Source organism: Nematolebias whitei, chromosome 14, assembly GCF_014905685.2.
Source record: "Nematolebias whitei isolate Nwh7 chromosome 14, NemWhi1, whole genome shotgun sequence".
NCBI classification, from domain to species: domain Eukaryota; kingdom Metazoa; phylum Chordata; class Actinopteri; order Cyprinodontiformes; family Rivulidae; genus Nematolebias; species Nematolebias whitei.
Window position 1 is genome coordinate 30,554,066 of NC_056511.1, and position 22,020 is coordinate 30,576,085.

Here is a 22,020-nt window from a genome sequence, read left to right on the forward strand (position 1 = left end):
GCTAAAAGGGGCAGAGGTCACAAAGGTGCAGGACTTCAAGTACTTGGGGTCCACTGTCCAGGAACATGAGTGTGGTAAAGAGGTGAAGAAGAGAGTCCAGGCAGGATGGAGTGGATGGAGAAAAGTTTCAGGAGTGATTTGTGACAAAAGGGTGTCAGCAAAGGTCAAAGGAAAAGTTTACAAGACAGTGGTGAGACCAGCTATGTTGTAAGATCTGGAGACAAAGACATGGACAAAAAGACAGGAGACAGAACAGGAGGTGGCAGAAATTAAGATGTTGAGGTTCTCCATAGGAGTGACAAGGATGGATAAGATTAGGAATGAGATCATCAGAGGTACAGCACAGGTTGAACAACTGGAAGATAAAGTTAGAGAGACCAGACTGAGATGGTTTGGACATGTCCAGAGGAGGGACAGTGGGTATATTGGTAGAAGGATGTTAGAAATGCAGCTGCCAGAAAAAAAGACAAAGAGGAGATATATGGATGCAGTTAGAGAGGACATGGAGGTAGTTGGAGTGAGGAGAGAGGATGAAGAGGACAGAGATGGAGAAGGATGACTCACTGTGGAGACACTGAAGAAGGAAAAGCTGAAAAAAGTAGAAGAATGACAAAAAAAGAACAAGGGCTGATTTTCTGTTGGCACAAAAAGGTGGGTTCTGAAATAAAAACATGGGGAAGCACTGATTTAGATAAACAAAAATAAATTTACAGCATCACTGATTAGGATTCACCATAACATTTTATTTGCACAAAATGTTAAGACAATGTTTTCTTTGTAATACTTATGAGACTCCCTTACTCAAGTAAATAGGCCTCACTGCCTGAAACCATAAATATCTGTAATATAATATTTTAGTCTAACGTTATTGCAAGAATTATTTTCAAGGAGAAAATAAAATCCTTTTGACACATTTGTAGACGTTATGGGGGGTTATTTTTCTAAAATCTTTTCATGACCAGAGGTCTGCCCCATAGTTGAACCAGGGAAGTAAAGCCATCCCCAGCAGAAACTTTAATAATTATCTTTGTTTAAATGTGTTCATACTGCTTGAACAAAAATACCAACCAGTGTGTCAGATATGCAAGAGGATGTCTAAGGAAATAAAGAAGCATCTTATTCACTCCCTGTTTTACAACGAACCACAATAAGAGGCCAGTAACTCGCTGCATGTACAATATCCTGCCCAACTGGACCCATTCAAAAGGCCACCACATGAATTGAGAAGATAAAAAGATTTTAAACCTGAATAACCTCTCACAGAGTCAACATGCATTCAGTCAATGTTCATGAGCTGTGTCAGAAAAACAATTTAAAAAGGCACTGCATTAGAAAGCAGGAAGTAGCAGAACACTGATGTGCCCAAGCATTAATAAATAATGAAAGGACATGGAACCATGTGATACACGACAACAGGCATGATGAAATTCAAACAGTGCTGTTTGCCTCTTACACACTTCCTTCTCCCTCCCTCTGCAAACAGGAAGGAGCCCTGAGTCAGTTTTTCCGCACAGACACAACAAATATAAAATAATATGCAGTGATGGTGATTCAGCTGGTGTGCATGTCTAAAAATAAGTTTTTCCATGATTACAAAAACTAAAAGGAAATAGCAGACCTTAAAGATACAACATTTGTGACTTATTCATTCAAACTGGTGGATTTTAAAGTACATAGGACATGAGAAAGACACAAACTGATTCTTTTTATTTGCTGAATGTCTTTGTAGCACCACAAACTGAACAGCTTATAAAATACAAGTTTTAATATGAAAGTAGGTCCTAAGAAGGTACTGATGAGCAAATCACAATCCTTCCATTCATCCATCCATCCCCGTTTCTTCCTTTCAGGGTCACTGGTGCCCATAATAACTCTAATCTTCAAACATTAACATCTACAATAGCATTTATTACATTTTGGTATTTGAAGATGCTTTAAGACAGCAAATGTCTACGTTGACATTGGTGGTGTTCTGTCTTAGCTGATAGCTCCTCAGTCCTATAAAACAAGCTTTTTCTCCAAACTGAGGCTGTTCAAAGAGATACAACAGGTTTTCTACAACAGGTAAGATATTGTTCATAACCTTTTCACAGAACCAAACTTAGAAATCTTCAAATCATCCCTTTAAAGCCTGTCAGGTTTCTTTGTGCAGTCCTGACAGAAGCTCCTGTCCTGAGAGAACTTTGTTGATATGAAGGTGTGTCATTTACAACAATGCTGTTGGAGGTGTTATCTGTCAAATTAGCTCTTGAATCCCCGTAGAAAGTTTACTCAGATCATCAGTCTTCTTTTCATGAGGCCCCTTCATTTTAGCTTTGAAGCATCTGTACAACACCTGGATGTAGTAAAGTGGTGTGTGAAAAGCCAAGGTCTCAGCTAAAGTGTAACAGGAAGAGTGCAGGACTAGTTTGTGTCTCATGCTGTGAGGAGGTCTCTGTTCTCCCTCTGTGTTCCTCCATTAGTCTCGAGGGATGTGAAACTAGTACGAAACAGGATGCAAAATACAATTGGGGTAGCTGCAGCAAAGTTTCCTACAAAGTACAGCAAATATATAATTTTCTGTGGTCAGCAGCAACTTATATGCATAGTATCAGATGTTACCAAGCATACTAAAACCAATAAAGCTTTTCAAATGTTTACATACTGACCAGAAAAAGGTCAAATATACTCAATTTATTAGTGGGGAAAAAGCAGCTAGATGAGAATTATTGCTTAAAACAGCATATTTTAGTTTAAGATTAAAAGAAAACAGCTTGTGAACAATATGCTGAGCAGATGATTTCCTTTGGTGTGAACATAGATCAGTATTTGGGGGGTTAGATTTTGGGTATGAGCAGCATGGGTTCTTTAACTTTTAAAGTAAGAACTTCCTTTGGGAGAAGTGGAGGCTCATATTCAAAAGAGGAAATGTGATTTTCTATATATTTTTTGTTGCTCTAGTTCAAACGTTCTGTGCACAAGTTAAGATTACAAATGCAGAAATTCATGCTTCCCCTTTTTAACTCACATGTATAATATTACAGGTCACATTTCAGCTAATGAGCCCCAAAAAAGGAGGGGTGGGGGTAACTATTCATCAAGATTGCAATTATAAAACCAGGTTTAAAACATTTCTTGTAAATCCCTTTTGAAGCCACCAGTCCTCACAGATAATAGTTACATAATAAAAAATATATATCATGCCAGAGTTTTATAGATCATCTTATGTTGAAAAATGACAGTTATAGCAGTTTTACTCAAAATAACATTTTGAAAATACCATTATCCACGATTGCATGTATGAAATTTGTGTTGTAATTAACCCTTAGCTACTACCAGATCTAATTTTAGCTCAAAACTGTAAAACTGACCAAGTTATTGCCATTTTAATGTTTTCTATGGTCAGTTGGCTGTGGCGGACATCTTCAGTTAAGTTGACTCCAAAAGTTAACCAGTTGTTGATGTAGATGCTATAGGTTGGCACGATGGATCAGTTGGTAGAGCTGTTGCCTTTCAGCGAGAAGGTTCCCAGACCAGATCGAATCCTGGCCTGAGTTCCTTCTGGGTGGAGTTTGCATGTTCTCTCTGTGCATGTGTATTTTATTTTTATTTTTTTGGGTAGTCTGGTTTACTCCCACAGAACAAAAACTTGGGCAGAAATCCCCAAGGGGTTTTGGGGGGGGGGGGGGGTGTCAAGGGTCCCAATGTTAGAAAAACAAAGAAGGACAGGCTCCACAATAAATCAATGTGCCTGAAGAATATGTTTGTTTGATTTAGTGAATTTATTTATTGGATTCTATTTGTTGACATATTTATTTAGTGCTTTAAATTCTTGTAAAACTGCTATGGATCAGTAGAAATGTATTTTACGACCACAATATCAATTTAAACCAAATTCATTCAACCTTAATTTACACAGGTTAATCCCAATGAGCCTCAGGGACTCATTTACAAGAGAGACCTGAACTTAAATTATCATCAACATGGTTCTAAACAATCTTTAGACTAAGGAAACTACACATATTTAATGTACTTTGACTGATTCTCAGCATTATTCACTTTGCAGAGTGAGCACATGAATAATATTTAGTGACTGTTATCACTAAATATTAGTGACTGTTGCTATGGCGACGCACAGAAGTGCAGCGGCTTCTCATGCTCGCGGGATTAAGCTTTATTTTAATTATTTTAATTCCTATGAGGCTGTTTTAGGCACTAGTTCAGTACTAAATTCATGGCTCAATTACAGCTCAACCGAACTGATGGCCATCAGAGACAGTTCAGTTATTAATACATCACTGAGGCTGAAATCTGTACTCAGCAGACAGCGGCTCCTGAGGACAATGGAATGGCGCAGCGAAATGCGAGGAGTAAAGCACCCAGTATACTCCCGCGTACGTCCGTTCATGCGTACGTACGCGTGTACTGTACGCAGAGGGTTCAGACTTCGTACTCGAGTGTACACCCTGAGCAGCTGCAGAGCAGCTTCACAGACAAGAGGCGTTTACCTTCGGGACAAATTGAGGTCACTGATTGGTCATTTGCTGACACGCCTACTGGATTGATTGACAGGTCAGAAAAAAAGAAAAAGAAACGAGCACTGGCAGCCTCAGCCGCAGCCGCAGCGGTGTTCTGTGTTTATATGTTGTTAATAAAAAGATCTAAAACAAAAAACAAAAAAACAGAGCGCTGGCTCTGCAGCCCACACATCAAACCAGCCCACCAGGAAATCTCCAGACACTCCCACAGCCACGCTGGACCCGAGTTTAATTCGCTTGTGACAAATTCCTTCATTTCTCACCATTTCAGTCATGGCATCAACAGAGGAGGAAGAGATCACTGCCTCTTGGGAAAAAAGAAAAAAAGAAAAGGCCAGATCAGGGATGAAGAAGGGGAATTTAATACATTGGTGTCACATACAAAACAGTCTGTCGCTGGGCAGTTTATTGTGCGACACCGCGTATGCGGTCGTAAAAATTAAGCTTTGCACGGACATGCCCTGCGGGGTACGCTCGTACCTCCGCGTACGTACGTGCGTACCTCTGCGTATGGACGTACGTGGGAGTATACTGGGGGCTTTACTATCAAGAGGAAACGATGTGCCCAGAAACAGAAGAGGGGGAAGCAGGAGGGCGTGTTTGCCCAGCTAAAGGCTAGAAGGCCACTGATTTCTACTCTCTTTCTGGACAATGTCCACTCACTAAATAACAAAATGGACTTATTACATCTGAGGATGAGTGTTTCTACAGAGATGAAGAACTGTGCTGTTCTTTGCCTAAAGGAAACCTGGCTTAACAACAACATGCCAGACTCAGCTTTCCAGATCAACGGCCTTCATTTATTCTGAGCGGACCATAACCATTGGTTGGGTAAAACACAGGGGGAGGACTCTGTATGTTCGTGAATGAAGATTGGTGTACGAACTGTAGACTGGTAAAAAGCTACTGCTCTGAGGCAATAGAGCTTATGACTGTGAAATGTCGGCCGTTTTATCTGCCACGGGAGTTTACTGCAGTGTTCGTCACCATCGTTTACATCCTGTCAAGTGCCAATACTAATGAAGCATCAAAGGAGCTGTATGACACCATTAGCTCACTGCAGATAAAGCACCCAGAGGTGTTTTACGTGGTTACGGGGGACTTTAGCCATGTGAAACTGATGGACACTCTGCCCAGTTTTTACCAGCATGTCACTTTTCCTATGCGAGGAGACAACACTCTGGACTATATGTACACTAACATCCGTGGTGCATACAGAGCTCTTCCTCGCCTCCATCTTGGCCTCTCCAACCACATCTCAATCCTGCTGGCGCCAGCATATTGTCCGCTGATGAGACGGATTAGGCCAACAAAGATGCCAGTCACTTTGTGGCTCAAGGATGCAGACACTGTGCTCCAGGACTGTCATCAGTGCACAGATTGGCAGGTCTTCAGAGAGGCAGCTACATATGAGGGAAAGGTGGACCTGGAGAAATAAACCGCCTCTGTTCTTGGCTTTATCTCCAAGTGTGCTGATGATGTCATCACAACCAGGACAGTAACCTGTTATCCGAATCAGAAACCCTGGCTGAATGCTGAGGTGAGGGCTCTGCTGAAAGCTAGAAACGATGTGTTCAGGACAGGTGAGGCATCAGCACTCTGAGAGGCAAATAAAAGATAGACTGCAGGCATTGCAAGAGCCAAAGCCACATACACCCAGAAAATTCAGGGTCACTTCATCATCAACAATCCCTGGCACATGTGAAAGAGCATCAAGTGCATTATGAAGTACAACGTCAGGAATGCACAATGCCCAAGGGATCCCTCATTACCAGATGTACTCAATAAGTGCTATGCTCACTTTGAAGATCCTAACACTCCATCCAGCACCAGACTTATACCATCACCCAGTGACACACCCCTCTGTGTGACCACAGCAGAGGTACCATACCATACCATACCAATTTATTTATATAGCACTTAAAACAGCAACAAGGCCAACCAAAGTGCTGTACAAAAGAACCAAACATGCACAGCAGACAGGAAAACATAAAATAGAAATACAGATACAAATAGCAGCAGAAGCTAACTAAAATGGCCAACAGAGTAGAGAACAGACCGGACCAAAACTAATCACACCGTGTTAAAGGCAAGCGAATAGAAGTGGGTCTTCAAGCGAGACTTAAAGACTGAGAGTGTGGGAGCCTGCCGGACACTCAGTGGCAACTCATTCCACAGTCGTGGACCTGCAACAGAGAAAGCCCTGTCACCTCTGAGCTTACGACGGGTTTCTGGGACTGAGAGAAGCATCTGGTCTGCTGACCTCAGAGAGCGCGGTGGGACATATGGCTGCAGAAGATCAGTGAGATAGGATGGGGCGGAACTGTTCAGTGATTTAAAAACATACATGAGAATTTTGAAATGGATCCGAAGGTGAATGGGTAGCCAGTGCAGGGAGGCCAAAACTGGCGTGATGTGCTCTCTATAGCCTGTACCAGTTAAAAATCGGGCTGCAGCATTTTGGACCAGTTGTAGACGAGCAATGGAGGACTGACTGATTCCAAACAGAAGTGAATTGCAGTAATCAAGCCTAGATGTTATGAAGGCGTGGATCACTGTCTCGAGGTTATTTTTGGAGAGTATAGGCTTCAGCTTAGACAGCCGTCTCAGCTGAAAAAAACAGGATTTGACCATCATGTTTACGTGACTGTTGAGTTTTAAGGACGGGTCCATTATCACCAAGGGATAAACCAAGATGGTGCCGGTGTGTAGGGCTGCCCGTCTCTCGCTCTCTGCTTGTATTTTATTTTTGTTATTTTTACAATGGTTTGTGCAGTGTGCCGAGTCATATTTTCAGTATGATCGTCGGGCACTTTTGGAGCTCCGTACTTTTGCTGAAATTCCCGCGGAGTTTTTGAACAGCAGCCAGCACTCTCCCCCACCGGTCCTATCTGAGATTCCTGCATTCCTTCTGCGTGACCCTGGCCTTTCTCCATGGAGGAAACGTCGCAGACGTCGTGGGAAGCGTGCAGGGATTTTGGTGAAACTGAGGCAAAGTGTGGATTATTCTAACAGGACTCGCTCTGGATCTGATCATCTCCTCTCTGACCCGTGGTGCTCCCGGGGCCCGGCTGCTGGCCAGCTGCCTGCGCGCTCAGTCCATGGAAACACCTGGAGTTGTTTACCTGTGCGCCGCACCAGCAGACCAGGAGGAGCTGTTCTTCATAACCTGCGCCCGCTGGCGCGCGCGTCTCCCTCCACGGCTGTGCCTGTGTCGGACAATATCAAGATGTGTTTAATCAACGCAAGGTCTGTTTCCAACAAGACATTTATCCTCAATGACTTTTTTAAAGATGAGGAGTTGGATTTTCTGTTCGTCACAGAATCATGGATTTCTGATGGTGAGTCCAGCGCCTTGGTGGAACTACTTCCTCCGGACTGTGTATGTTTCAATGCCCCGCGGCCATCAGGTCGGCGCGGGATTATTAACAGTTTTTAAAGCAAACTTTGCGTGTAAACAGTTGTCCATCCCGGTGTCCCGCGCCAGCTTCGAGCTGAGCGCCTTTGAACTTGGACACTCTCCTCCGGTCCCGTGTGCGCTCATCTACCGCCCACCTCGTTCTAAGGACTTCATAAATGAATTCTCTGACTTTTTGGCTGATATCACACAGAGATACACAGCAGAGGTGAGGAAGACCCTCCAGGGAATCAATCCCTGTAAGGCTGCAGGCCCCGATAACATCCCAGGGTGTGTACTGAAGGACTGCACACACCAGCTATCTGAGGTGTTGGCGGACATCTTCAACACCTCACTGTCAATGGCATTTGGCCCCACCTTCTTTAAGTCTGCCACTATTGTCTCTGTACCCAAGTGCTCCACAGTGACAGGCCTGAATGACTACTGACCTACAGCCTTAACATTGGTAGTCAAAAAGTGCTTTGATTGGCTGGTCATGACCCACATCAAGGACTCCATCATCACTGTGGACCCACATCAGTACGCCTACAGAATGAACTGCTCCACTGCTGATGCCATCTCATCGGTGGTCCACACAGCCCTCACCCACCTGGAGAGCAGAAATTCTTTTATCAGTCTGTTCTTTCTGGATTTCTCCTCGGTCTTCAATACCACCATCCCACAGACCCTGGTGCAAAAGCTCTCCTTTCTTGGACCAAGTCCCACACTGATAAACTGGATTCTGGACTTTCTGACCAACAGACCTCAGACTGTCAGGATCCACAATATCATGTCCTCCTCCATCACCCTCAGCACTGCCTCGCCCCAGGTGCTACGTGCTGAGCCCCTTCCTGTTCACTCTGCTGACATACGACTGCTTGGCTAGACACCCCAGCTGCCATATAGTGAAGTTTGCAGATGACACAGCAGTAGTGGGACGCATCACGAACAACGATGATTCCAAATACAGACAGGAGGCGGAACACCAGGTAAAGTGGTGCAGTGACAATAATCATTACATCAATGTGAAGATTACCAAGGAGATGGTGGTGGATTTCAGAAGGGACAAGGATCCTCTTCATCGAAAGAGCAGCTGTGGAGGTGCTCTCCTGCTATAGGTACCTGGAGGTGCACATATCCAGTGACCTCACCTGGAGAATCAGCACTTCCTGTCTGGTCAAGAAAGCACACCAGCGTCTCTACTTCCTCAGGAAGTTGTGGAAAGCTGGACTTAGGAGCTCTGTCCTGAGGAGCTTCTATCGCTGTGTGGTGGAGAGCGTTCTCTGCACCTGCATCACCGTGTGGCACGGCAGCTGCACTTTTGCTGAGAGGATGGCTCTGCAGAGGGTGGTTAAGGTTGTACAGAAGACTGTGGGGAACAGCCTTCCCACCACCTCAGACCTCAACACTTCACAATGCAGGGGGAGGGCGTTCCGCATCACGAAGGACTCCACGTATCCTGCGCACAGTCTGTTCCAGCCCCTTCCCTCAAGCAGGCGGCTGAGGAGCATTCAGAGCAAGACTACCAGGCTCAGAAACAGTTTCTTCCCTGCAGCTGTCAGACTGCTGAATTCAAGTTGAACTTAATTCAGCTTCATCTTTTTTTTTTAAACTTTATTTATTATATATTTATAGTCTTTTTGTATTTATTTATTTATTTGCCAATTATTAGACTTCTTGATCTGGAACCTGAGTCTGAATTTTGTACCATAAACAGGATAATGTGAGCCGGTATGACAATAAAAAAAATCCTTGAATCCTTGATCACAGCAGAGTCTTTGTTTACACGGTTCCATGGCAACATTGGAGCTCTGCAGATGTCTCTCTGTGGTTGTGTTTGTCATTTTATTATTATTTTTTTTTTATTGTGCATAGTTGTATGTCAGCTGATTGTAGTTTATGGTTTTGTAAAAAATAAAATAAAATTAAAAAAATTTAACGCGTTTGTTGACAGTCACATGATCGTGTGACCAGGAAGTGAATCAAGTATAACAAAAAATTAACACGGAGTCAGGTAGAGACAGACATCCAGTGCTCCTGTTTAGTTTTAGCAACTCGTCTACCTGGAGAACACGGTGATGAATGTTTAATTTTTATTTCATTTTACAGTTGTAAATTTGACTATCTGTACTGAGTCCACCCAATAATGAGGTAAAATTTCTGTCCTTGACTAAAAACATGCATGTTAGGCAAATTGGCAACTTTAAATTGTCCTGAGGTGTGGGTGAGAGAGTGAATGGTTGTTTGTCTCGATTGTCTCTGACCTGTCCAGCATGTACCACGCCTCTTGAACAGTGACTGCTTGTCATGGGCACCAGCTACCCCATGGCCCAGAAAGGAAAACGAGAGTAAAATATGTTGAATGTACAAACCGGATTCCCAAAAAGTTGGGACACTAAACAAATTGTGAATACAAACTGAATGCAATGATGTGGAGATGGCAAATATCAATATTTTATTCGTAATATAACATAGATGACAGATCAAAAGTTTAATCTGAGTAAATGTAACATTTTAAAGGAAAAATATGTTGATTCAAAATTTCACAGTGTCAACAAATCCCAAAAAAGTTGTGACAAGTAGCAATAAGTGGCTGGAAAAAGGAAATTGAGTATATAACCAACAGCTGGAAGACCAATTAACACTAATTAGGCCAATTGACAACATGATTGGGTATAAAAAGAGCTTCTCAGAGTGTCAGTGTTTCTCAGAAGCCAAGATGATAAGAGGATCACCAATTCCACCATTGTTATCATCATCATCAACCGTGCATAACATCATCAAAAGATTAAGAGAATCTGGAACAATCGCTGTGCGTAAGGGTCAAGGCCATAAAACTCTACTGGATGCTAGTGATCTCCAGGCCCTTAAACGTCACTGCACCTCAAACAGGAATGCCACTGTCAAGGAAATAACAGAATGGGCTCAGGAATACTTCCAGAAAGCATTGTCAGTTAACACAATCCACCGTGCCATCCGCCGTTGCCAGCTGAAACTCTATAGTGCAAAGAGAAAGCCATTTCTAAGCAAGCTCCACAAGCTCAGATGCTTGCACTGGGCCAGGGGTCATTTAAAATGGAGTGTGGCAAAATGGAAGACTGTTCTGTGGTCAGATGAGTCACGATTTGAAGTTCTTTATGGAACACTGGGACGCCATGTCATCCGGACCAGAGAGGACAAGGATAGACCAAGTTGTTATCAACGCTCCGTTCAGAAGCCTGCATCACTGATGGTATGGGGTTGCATGAGCGCTTGTGGCATGGGCAGCTTGCATGTCTGGAAAGGCACCATTAATGCAGAGAACTATGTTCAGGTTCTAGAACAACATATGCTCCCATCTAGACGTCATCTCTTTCAGGGAAGGCCCTGCATTTTTCAACACGATAATGCTAGACCACATTCTGCAGCAATCACAACATCATGGCTACGTAAGAGAAGGATCCGGATACTGAAATGGCCAGCCTTCAGTCCAGATCTTTCACTTATAGAGAACATTTGGCGCATCATAAAGAGGAAGGTGCGACAAAGAAGGCCCAAGACGATTGAACAGTTAGAGGCCTGTATTAGACGTGAATGGGAGAGCATTCCTATTTCTAAACTTGAGAAACTGGTCTCCTCTGTCCCCAGACGTCTGTTGAGTGTTGTAAGAAGAAGGGGGATGCCACACAGTGGTAAAAATGGACCTGTCCAACTTTTTGGGAATTTGTTGATGCCATGAAATTTGGAAACAACAGATTTTTCCCTTAAAATGATACATTCTCTCAGTTTAATCTTTTAATCTGTGATTTGTGTTCTATTCTGAATAAAATATTAGATGTTGGCACCTCCACATCATTGCATTCAGTTTTTATTCACAATTTGTTTAGTGTCCCAACTTTTTTGGAATCCGGTTTGTACATTTAATAATGACTTTTAACAAGTTTTATTAAAAAAAAATTGCCTAGCATTTCATGAGAGATTTTGGTAACAGACATACAAACACAGACGAGCAAAAAACCCTAATGTCACAACAAAAACCCAAATGCCTTTTACTAGAAGGCAACAATACTTTTGTTCCAGCAAAACAACAACCAATTTTGAGTCACATTAAGACATGTCTTATATTAACTAAAGATACAACAATTAAAAGCAGAGACACAGGCTTTCTTCATGCATATTCACTTCACTCCATTCTCTGCTTCATCTTTCTCAGAGACACAGGCTCCCTGGAGGGCTAGACTTCCTGCTCTGCTCGTGTCAAAGTTCTTGTCTGATAAACAGTCAGTCAGAGCCACGTTGCAAAAATTTCAGCAGCTTCCAGTATGTGAGCTGGCTCCATGTACCTAGTGGGTGGATTCCATAGAAACGCAAGCGCAGCATCCAGAAGGCCAGTAAGAAAATAAAAACACGGGCACTAAACAGAGCTGAGTGAGTTTCCACAATGGAACATATAGTATCAGAACCACGGTCTGTGTTTACTGTCCAACCCAAACAGGCTGTGTGCCTTTAGCAGGCAGTAAACAGAACCGAGGCATGAAAGGTATTTGATGAGACCTGTGGGTGGGTCCAGTTTGACTTGCGTGGAGAGCAAAGTGGATTTCAACAGGTCAGACATGTTTGTAATGTTAAGCAAATATTTTAATGACACTTTCCCTCCCATATGTACAGCACACCTACAATAAGGTGTGTCCTTGATGACGACAAGCTATCCTAAATCAGTCTTGACTTTTACAATCGACTTTTTAAAGAGATTTTATAGATCATATCTTAGATGTGGCCTGGATGACCCATTTACAAAAACAGTAACATTCCTCAGAGTCAGTGAGTTGTGGCAGGGAGTGTGATGCTTGTCAAGTATGCAGTCTGTTTCCTGGACGTTTCTGAGCTACGAAACCATCCAGACGATGTTTTCTTGATGAGCAGACACCCCTCAGAAAGGAACTTTGTGTCAGTGAAAAGCGATTTATCCACAAAGCTTAGGATAGATTTTCTAGAAGAAGAAAAAAAAAAATGCTATCCTTGGCCATATCTGTGGAGGCTGGGAACCATCTGTGCTTTACACATCAACAGTACATAATGTAAAACAGCAGCAACTTGCAACGTTTAGACAGAAACGTTTCTAATTACTTAAAGTGAGTGCTATTCTACTGATAAATATTGCTCTGATCAGTCAAAGCCTCTCCACTTTGATAAAGGACATCACACTCCAACAGACCAGATATTACTTTACTCTGGGTGTGTATCTGTAGGCGTCTGAAACTAAAAGGCTACGAAATGTGCTTTAGTCCATATTACTACCTTCTTAAGATTTTTAAGCTACTGAGTGAGAGTGTTTCTTAATAAATACAACAGATCATAATTCTGAAGCTATTTTAGAAGCTGTAGTAAGTGAAATGTCTTTCTGGGTTTACTGTATCCTCATCTTATTTTTGTATAATTGCCTTGTGTGTTTATTGGTAAATTGAGATATGCGACTGGAAGACGATATCTAGCAATACCAGATTGCTACATAATTATTGATCATGTCAAAAAAGATGAATGTAGCAACTTTGAACCATTACAGACTTCATATGTACCATAATATCAAAGGTTACATAGCAGTGAACCAATGATAATGCTACACAATCTCAAGTTACACTGTCTGCACTGCTGCAGCGTCACCAATACTTGTTATTTGTACCCATCTCCTTACAGCTGTGTATCAGTTGGGATCATTTGTATCAGTTATCAGGTGAGAACCGATCAACAGAGGATGCAATCTCCTCTGTGGTCCACACTGCGCTCAACCACCTGGAGCAGAAAAACTCTTACGTCCGTATGCTCTTTGTGGACTTCACATCCGCCATCAACACCATGATCCCCCAAACCCTGATGGACAAACTATCCACACTAGGACTAAGCCCCTCCATCTGCAACTGGGTACTAGACTTTTTAACAAACAGACCACAGTTGGTGAGGATCCACAACCTCTCCTCCTCCACCATAACCCTCAGCACTGGCTCTCCTCAGGGATGTGTGTTGAGCCCCCTCCTGTTTACTCTGCTCACATATGATTGTGCAGCTACCCATCCAGGCTGTCACATTGTAAAGTTTGCAGATGATACAGCGGTGGTGGGATGCATCACAAACAATGATGAGTCCAGCTACAGGCAGGAGGTGGAACACCTGGAGAGCTGGTGCAGAGAGAATAACCTTCACATCAATGTGAAGAAGACAAAGGAGATGATTGTGGACTTCAGAAGGAACAAAAACACCTACACCCCCCTGAACATAAGAGGATCTGCGGTGGAAGTGGTCTCCAGCTACAAGTACTTGGGTGTACACATGAATGACAACCTCAGCTGGAGCAACAACACCACCAGCCTGATCAAGAAAGCTCATCAGAGACTCTACTTCTTCAGACGGCTGAGGCGAGCTGGTCTGGAAGCTCAGTCCTCACCTCCTTCTACAGGTGTGCAGTGGAGAGCATCCTGGGCTCGAGCATCAATGTGTGGCATGGAGGCTGCACAGCTGCAGAAAGAAAAGCTTTGCAGAGAGTGGTGAAGGCTGCACAGAAGTCTGTTGGAATCAGCCTCCCCACCATCACAGACATCTACACCTCCAGATGCAGGAAGAGGGCCACCTGCATCATGAAGGACCCCACTCACCCAGCACACACACTTTTTGCCCCATTCCCCTCAGGAAGGAGGTTAAGGAGCATTAAGTGTAGAACCACTAGACTGAGGAACAGCTTCTACCCTGAGGCTGTTAGACTCATGAATCTCTAACTAGAATAATCACTGTGAAAAACCATATCATGTTGCTGCTGATCTGTTTCATGTTGCTGCTGATCTGTTTCAATGTTGATGTGTTCATGCGTGCTCATCTGCTCACAGACTCATGTTCATGTTTGTGCTGATGTTCAATGTTTTATGTTATGAGTGCTTAGTGTATATTTAGTTGATGTTTTTCTTAGTTCATATCTTAGATGTTATTACTGTTTTTCTTATACATTTTATTGTTGGATGTAACTGGGACCCCGTGTACATAATTTCGCTCCACCACATGTACCACATGAGGTGCGAATGACAATAAAGAAACTCTGTCTCTCTGTCTGTCTCAGTTTGGGGTGAGGGATATAATTTATTATTTGATACACCGAGATAAAAGGTATGAACGATGGGTTTAAAAATGTTAGAAATGTACCATTATTTAATCTTAACATCAAAGAGCATGTACTGTTCCTTGCATGCACATGAGATGGCTGACTGAAACATGCAAACCTCTTTCAGCATTGAAAACCAATGTTTAGACGTACTTTGACTTCTGTATATTGAAAAGTAAAAGTTACATGTACAAGAGTCACACTATGCACACATTGTGTACAAATATCATCAGGAGGAAAAAGAAGAAAAGACTGAGCGTGGAAGCTACTAGCATCAAACGACCAATGTCAAAGTTTCCACATAACTCTGAAAAAGTAAAATGAATTACAAAGTCTACTGGAACTTTTATTGTGAAGGACTTAAAATAGGAGTTAATATGTTGAACATCAGGGCTTGTGCACAAGCTACAATAAAACTTGACCATCCCATTTTGAAGATACTGACACAGCCATGTTCACGCGGTTAAAACCCCAACAAAATCATGGAAACGCTAAAGAAAACAGGAGTTTTGAAGATGTGATGCATAAATATTTTAACACTTTTTTGTAATTTAGCTTGCAAAATTTTGTTTGAATAAAGCACTTTAAGTGCTAATTAAGCAATTAAATTAAGCACTCTAATTAAGCACTTTCGTACCAGCTGCTTTAAATTTAACTTGACATGATTGAAAACAGCTTTGTACTGCAATGTTAGAGTAAAACACACACACTGATATATATATATATATATATATATATATATATATATATAAAATTTTCCCTCATCTGTTCAGAATTTTGTTTTATAGTCAAATGTCAGTCCTCTGAATCATAACTGAATCAAATGGTGAGGTTCCTAAATATTCCCACTCCTTGTGTCAGTGATGTATTTAATTGTTTTGCAGACATACGTCCAGAGTAAATACAATGTTGTACACCTTGGCTTTGCACCCTAGATGTGTTCGAGTATGTGGCGTTGTAAGAGCGATGGATTAAATTAACCCTGTGCAAGCTGCTCTTCTCAGTTTGGTTTGGACTTGAAGACGTAGAGAACAGAAGATAAACTGCCAAGCTGAGATGTGCCAGAAGAGCTAACAACAGAGAGCACAAACGAGACGGCGGAGGAAACCCAGAAGACTGTGGTTGACACCGTGCTGACAGAAGACTGCAGTTTGGACATTACCACAGGCTCATGGAAGAACTGTGACAAGATGATGCTGGTGAACACCACAAGTATGTGAATGACATTTAGGTCAGTGATGTCATGTGGCCAAGCTTCACAGTTTGTTTTACCTTTAAATGGCCAGCATTAAAGATGCACTGCACTGTGGTGCAGTTTTTGATGAATTTTTATTTTAACAAAAACCTGAAAATTAAAGCAGGTCATCACACTTCAGTGTTTTTCCTAGATTACTGGCCTCGGAATGGCGCTCGTCAGACAAAGGTGGGGGATTGTGTGTGGCAGCGATAGCAAAGAACTACGTTACTAATGCCAGGTTGAAGCCACTTATCCTGTGGCCAGAATCTCTGCTCCCCATCCAGAATTAGCAGAACCTTCAGCGGGGGGGGGGGGGGGGGGTCTGTTTTTAGGCAGGGCGTTCAGTTCTGTTGACAGGGCGGGGCACCCTCCTTGGATAATGGCAGGAGAAACACTGCACTTCACTGAATGCAACAATTAAAGCAGTTTCCTGAAATATGAGTTTGTGATTTCACCAAGTCTTTCTTATTGTGTGAATGTGTGTGAAGCATCACTCTGTTGTCATCCATTTTTCTCCTGTACGTTTTTCAGCATTTTTCTCATTCCACAATTGTTTTTTTTTTTTTTTTTTGCTATCTCAACAAAGCATATATCAAAATGTTCAGCTTGTTCAGGAGAAGGGCACTATGATTTTTGGCATTAAAGCAAATTTAGCTTTTTGAAATATTTAGCCTTTTCTGTCATTTTTTTTATCATAGAAAATCCAGATGCAGGAAGAGGGCCAACTGCATCATGAAGGACCCCACTCACCCAGCACACACACTTTTTGTCCTGCTCCCCTCAGGAAGGAGGCTGAGGAGCATTAAGTGTAGAACCACTAGACTGAGGAACAGCTTCTACCCTGAGGCTGTTAGAATCATTGAATATCTAACCAGGATAATCACTGGGAAAAATCACATCATGTTGCTGCTGATCTGTTTCATGTTGCTGCTGATCTGTTTCATGTTGCTGCTGATCTGTTTCATGTTGCTGTGTTCATGTGCTCATCTGCTCATACAGACGTTCGTACTACTGTTTGGCATAATGTTTTTATGCTGTGCTTAGTGTATTTTTAGTTGATGTTTTTCTTAGTTCATATCTTAGATCTTATTACTGTTTTTCTTATACATTTTATTATTGGATGTAACTGGGACCCTGTGTACATAATGTCGTTCCACCACATGTATGGCAATAAAGAAACTCTGACTCTGAATTGAGCTCATTTTACATCCTTCAAACAAATCTTTAGATCTGTTTACAAACTTTTACTGCTCCTTTCACATTTTGTTCTGGTTCAGCTTCGTGAAAATTTTACACTTTTTTTTTCAGCTACTTTCAGCTGTTTTTTCAGCTGTTTTGATGTTTTGTGATCCTTTAGATTCTTTCTGCCAACAACATTTTGTGCTTCTTCTGAACTAACTTCTTTCTGCTAATTTCAGCTTGTTTTGCTCCTTTCAGATTATTTATGCAAGTTTCAACTTTTTCTACTATTCAGCTACTAGTTAACAGTTTTTATACTAATTTTAGCCTTTTTGGCTAATTCCACATTTTTTCCCCACTCATTTAAACTTTTTTCTGCCCAATTCAGCAAAAATGTGCTCTCTACACTTCTGGTAATTTAAACGTCTTTCTGCTTGTTTAGCTACTTTTCAGCTGTTTCTTTGCTCACTTAAGCTGTTTTCAGATAATTGTCACTTTTTGTGCTCATGCATGCTTCTTTCATGATAACTGGGCAAGCATGTGTAATTTGTGCTTTCCTCTGCTAATTTAAGCTTGTTCCAACTTTTCAGCTACAACTTTAGCATTTTTTTTAGCTAATTTAAGCTGTTTTCAGATAAATTCAAGTTGTTCATGTTCATTTCTGTTACTTTCAACCTAATTAACTTCTTTATTCTAATTTCAGCTTATGCAGTATGCTCCTTTCAGCATTTTCTGCTCTTGTGCCCTGAGATGACTTCTGTTGTGACTTGGCGCTATATAAATAACCTGAACTGAATTGAATTTCAGCTACTATTTAGCTATTTTGATGCAAATTTTAGCATTTTCAGCTGAATCCACATTTTTTAGCTCATCAGCTCTTTTCACTTTCTTCTGGTAGTTTAAGCTTTGTTCTGCCTTTTCAGCTACTTTTCAGACATTTCTTTTGTGCCAATTTCAGCCTTTTTTAGACAATTTCCTATTTTTTTTTGTGCTCGTTTCTACTTATTTAAACCTAATTAAGCAAATATGAGTTCTTTCTGCTTTCTTCTGCTAATTTAGGCTTGTTCTTCCATTTCAGCTACAATTCAGCATGTTTTTAGCTAATTTCAGCTGTTTTTAGCAAGTTCTTCTGCAATAAGCATTCACACTACATTTTCACAAGAAATGCAATTCCTCTAGTTTAATTTGACACATTCATCACCAAGAGCTAGCAGGAAAGAGGCCACAAATGTTTGTGGTGATAGGGACCTACAACAAAACTATAAGATTATGTTGGTTTTACCAGCAGATGATCAACGTTTTTAACCTAAAACACAAGAAGAACAACTCAGTGGCATAATGCAGCAGTGTTACCACTGCAATACTTCAATTCAATATGCTATGCAGCACACTTCGAAGTCAGACTACTGCCCTGAATTGTCTTGGACACGTCTGTTCAAAAGCCACAGACAGGTCTCAGTTTCCCTCACAACTTCCAGTCCAGTTGCATATTTCCTTAACAGTTTTCTCATCCATTCAATCCTTTAAAACTAAAACAATCAGAACTAAAATAATTACCTTGAATAAACAATTTGGACTCAAATTTGAAGATGCCACTGGTTTTTGCACAAACCAACATGAAGCTGTTCTAAAACTAACCCTGACTCAGCCTGACACAGAACAGCTGATGAAGAACGTGACGCTCCTCCTCAATAACTCTGTCTCTCCTTTACCTTCAAATCATGGATCAGTTTCACCCCCACACTTCCAGTAATGTTTTCATTATTATGTGGCTGTGCTCGGGTTGAAAGAGAAAAAGCTGAAGGGTCAACTAACCACAGTCAATCCAGGCACTTTCCACCACTGCTACTAATGAACAGTGATGTAAACAACAATGGTGATTGTACAAGTGGACATTTTGACTCTAACATTACAAAAACAAATGGAGTCTTTTAAATTACATCAGTTTAGCTCATTTCAATGGTAATCTAGTCAGCAGTAAGTCATATTGGTTTTCATTTGAAAGCATTTCTTCCCAGTTCAGTGGAAGCACAGACAGTTTTGACAGCTTGTTACTAGAGCGAGTCTGAGGGTGATGAATAAATTAAGTCAAGAAGTCACTTTTCTGTGGTGTTGGTTTTACAGTTAGAATACTTTTTTGACCATCACTCAGAGTAGTATGTTCCTTTTTACCATTCTGACCACAGCTGGACAGGGTCACCCCCACTCTGACTTCATTCATGATCTGAAAACCATAAGAGGATGAAAGTTCATTTCCCTCCCACCATCCTACTGCAGCACCAACATGAGTTATCTCCAGGACACCAGGATACATGTCTGAAAGTCTGACATGAACCTTGAATTCCTATATTCACACATTCTTATAATTGTGCAGAGCAGTCAAGGGGATCATAGGATATTTCCAGTCTAACATGAAATACCATTCCACTGCTGCACATCAGGACATGTGTACTCTCCTATAAATAGCACATGATAATAGGAACTGCTTGGATAATGAGGAGATGGAGGAGGAAGCTGGAGGACATCATGAGTAACTCCCATCAATATAAAACTAGGCCTGTCGCAATAAATAATAATTAAATTAATCACACGATAAATTAAAATTATCAACCTCATTTTCATTCAACGGTCTTATCGTTTCTTCGTGTCTCTCCGTTTCTTCTGAAGACACTGGAAGACAAAAAACTCGACTCAGGTGCTCTTCATTAACCCCTCCCTTTCTCCTTTCTCCTTAAAATTAGTTTTAATTATCCAAAATCACCTTTCTGGAAAAGCAGCTAAGCTGAGAAGCTAAGCTAAGAGCTAAGCTAACAGGCCGACCTCGGGGGAAAAACCTCTGTCTTGTCGAAGCTCCAAAAGTCACTGATGAAACCTGTGCCTTCGTGAAAAAAGTTGTTTTTCTCTGCAAAATGAAGCTGAGAACTTGTTTGCTGATTTTTTTATTAAAAGCTTTGTGTGAAAAATGTTATGCTCAAGAGCTCAAACCACACCGAGCATCCGTCATTTTGAGAACCGAAGAGAGACAGCCCGTGTCACGTCAAGGGGCCTCCCTCCCATTTTTCTTAAAGAGACACGCTGCTCGCTCCCTCACTATCCATTCTTCGATTCAAACAGTCTTATACCATCTGGTGGTCGAAAAAAGGCACCACAATCAAAACAAATTAAACATGTCTTCTTAAATTTGACAATAATTACTAATTATTGTCAGATTTCAAACAATATTATCGTTTATCACAATAATTTCTGAGACAATTAATCGCCCAGCAAAATTTGTTATTGTGACAGGCCTATCTATATAAAACTAAACCATAAACTGCACAAGATGTCAAATGTTACCCATTGCTGACATTCTTTGACACATTAGCACTATATATTACAGAACACACCAAGCACAGAAAACAAAATACTCTTCCATCAATAAACAAAAAGAACATCTCAATTATTTAATTTCAGTCGGTTAATTTCAGTGCCATCTTGATTATCTATAAATATCCTGACATATGATACAAGTTGAACAGCCTGAGGACTAAATCAACAGAGGCTGTAATTGACTGAAACATTAAATAGCAGAAAAACACTCATGAATTCTCTTTTCTTCTGGCACAAACAAAGGTAATGAAGAAAAGTAAAAAAGCTGTTATTTGTTGCTCATTTCAGTTTTTCCTCAGTGAATTGTGCATGTCACACTTCAAATCTCGTCTCTACCACCAACGCTACAACGTGTGCTTTGAAACTGGAACATTTGACACCACAAATTTATAAATTCCATGTTTATCAAGCACCTTGTTGAAATAGTTTCTAAGTAGAGCTGAAGGTTTTACTGCAAGAGAATCACCCACTATAGCTTATTCAGAGCAGTCGGTCTTAATGATGCATTTAAGGAGCTATTAAAAACAGAAAGTACAAAAACAGCAGCAGTATCCACAACAAGGCCTTGTCTGACTGCCTTAAAAAAACACCTGGTCTAATGAAAAACAAATGTCTGACTTGATGTGAGGAAAAAAAATCCCACCAGGGTTTCATCAGCAACTTGACAATAAAAGATAATTTAAACCTGATCCACTTGGTCGATTTATTAAGACCATTATCTGCCGATCGATGCTCTGATTTACACCAGAGAGGAGGGCAGAGATTTAAATGAGAAGCAGGTGCTGAAGAGCACCAACATGACGTTTTGAAAAGTCCATCTTACAAAGACTCACATGTTCGTAGCATGATGTCATGCTGTATTTATCAGTAAAGTTTGTCTGGGATTGTGCTGTACATTTTAAAACTTCTTACAGAGCAGACTGACTGAATTATAGTAGGTTACCTCACCAGCTAATACAACAGAAAAATTAAAACTTAAAAATACATATACTTTTAGATTTTTTTTAAAAAGTGTTTCATCAGTTATTCCAAAGGTCTGACCATTAATGTCACTATGTTTTATTTAGGCTAGACGAAGTGGGATCAGCATCAGGGGAAAGTAAATTATGTGAAGCAGATGGGTCATATTGATCATCCTGTTGAACTCAGGAGCCCTGATGGTGAAACGTCATCACTCCAATTAAAACATATACATATA

The 22,020-nt window shown here is 41.2% G+C and overlaps 1 protein-coding gene across 1 annotated transcript in view; it reads right to left on the reverse strand.

Annotated features, from left to right (window-relative positions):
• Positions 1-22,020, reverse strand: part of specc1 (sperm antigen with calponin homology and coiled-coil domains 1) — a 314,251-nt gene that overhangs the window by 291,423 nt on the left and 808 nt on the right. The gene's annotated exons all lie outside the window — the stretch shown is intronic.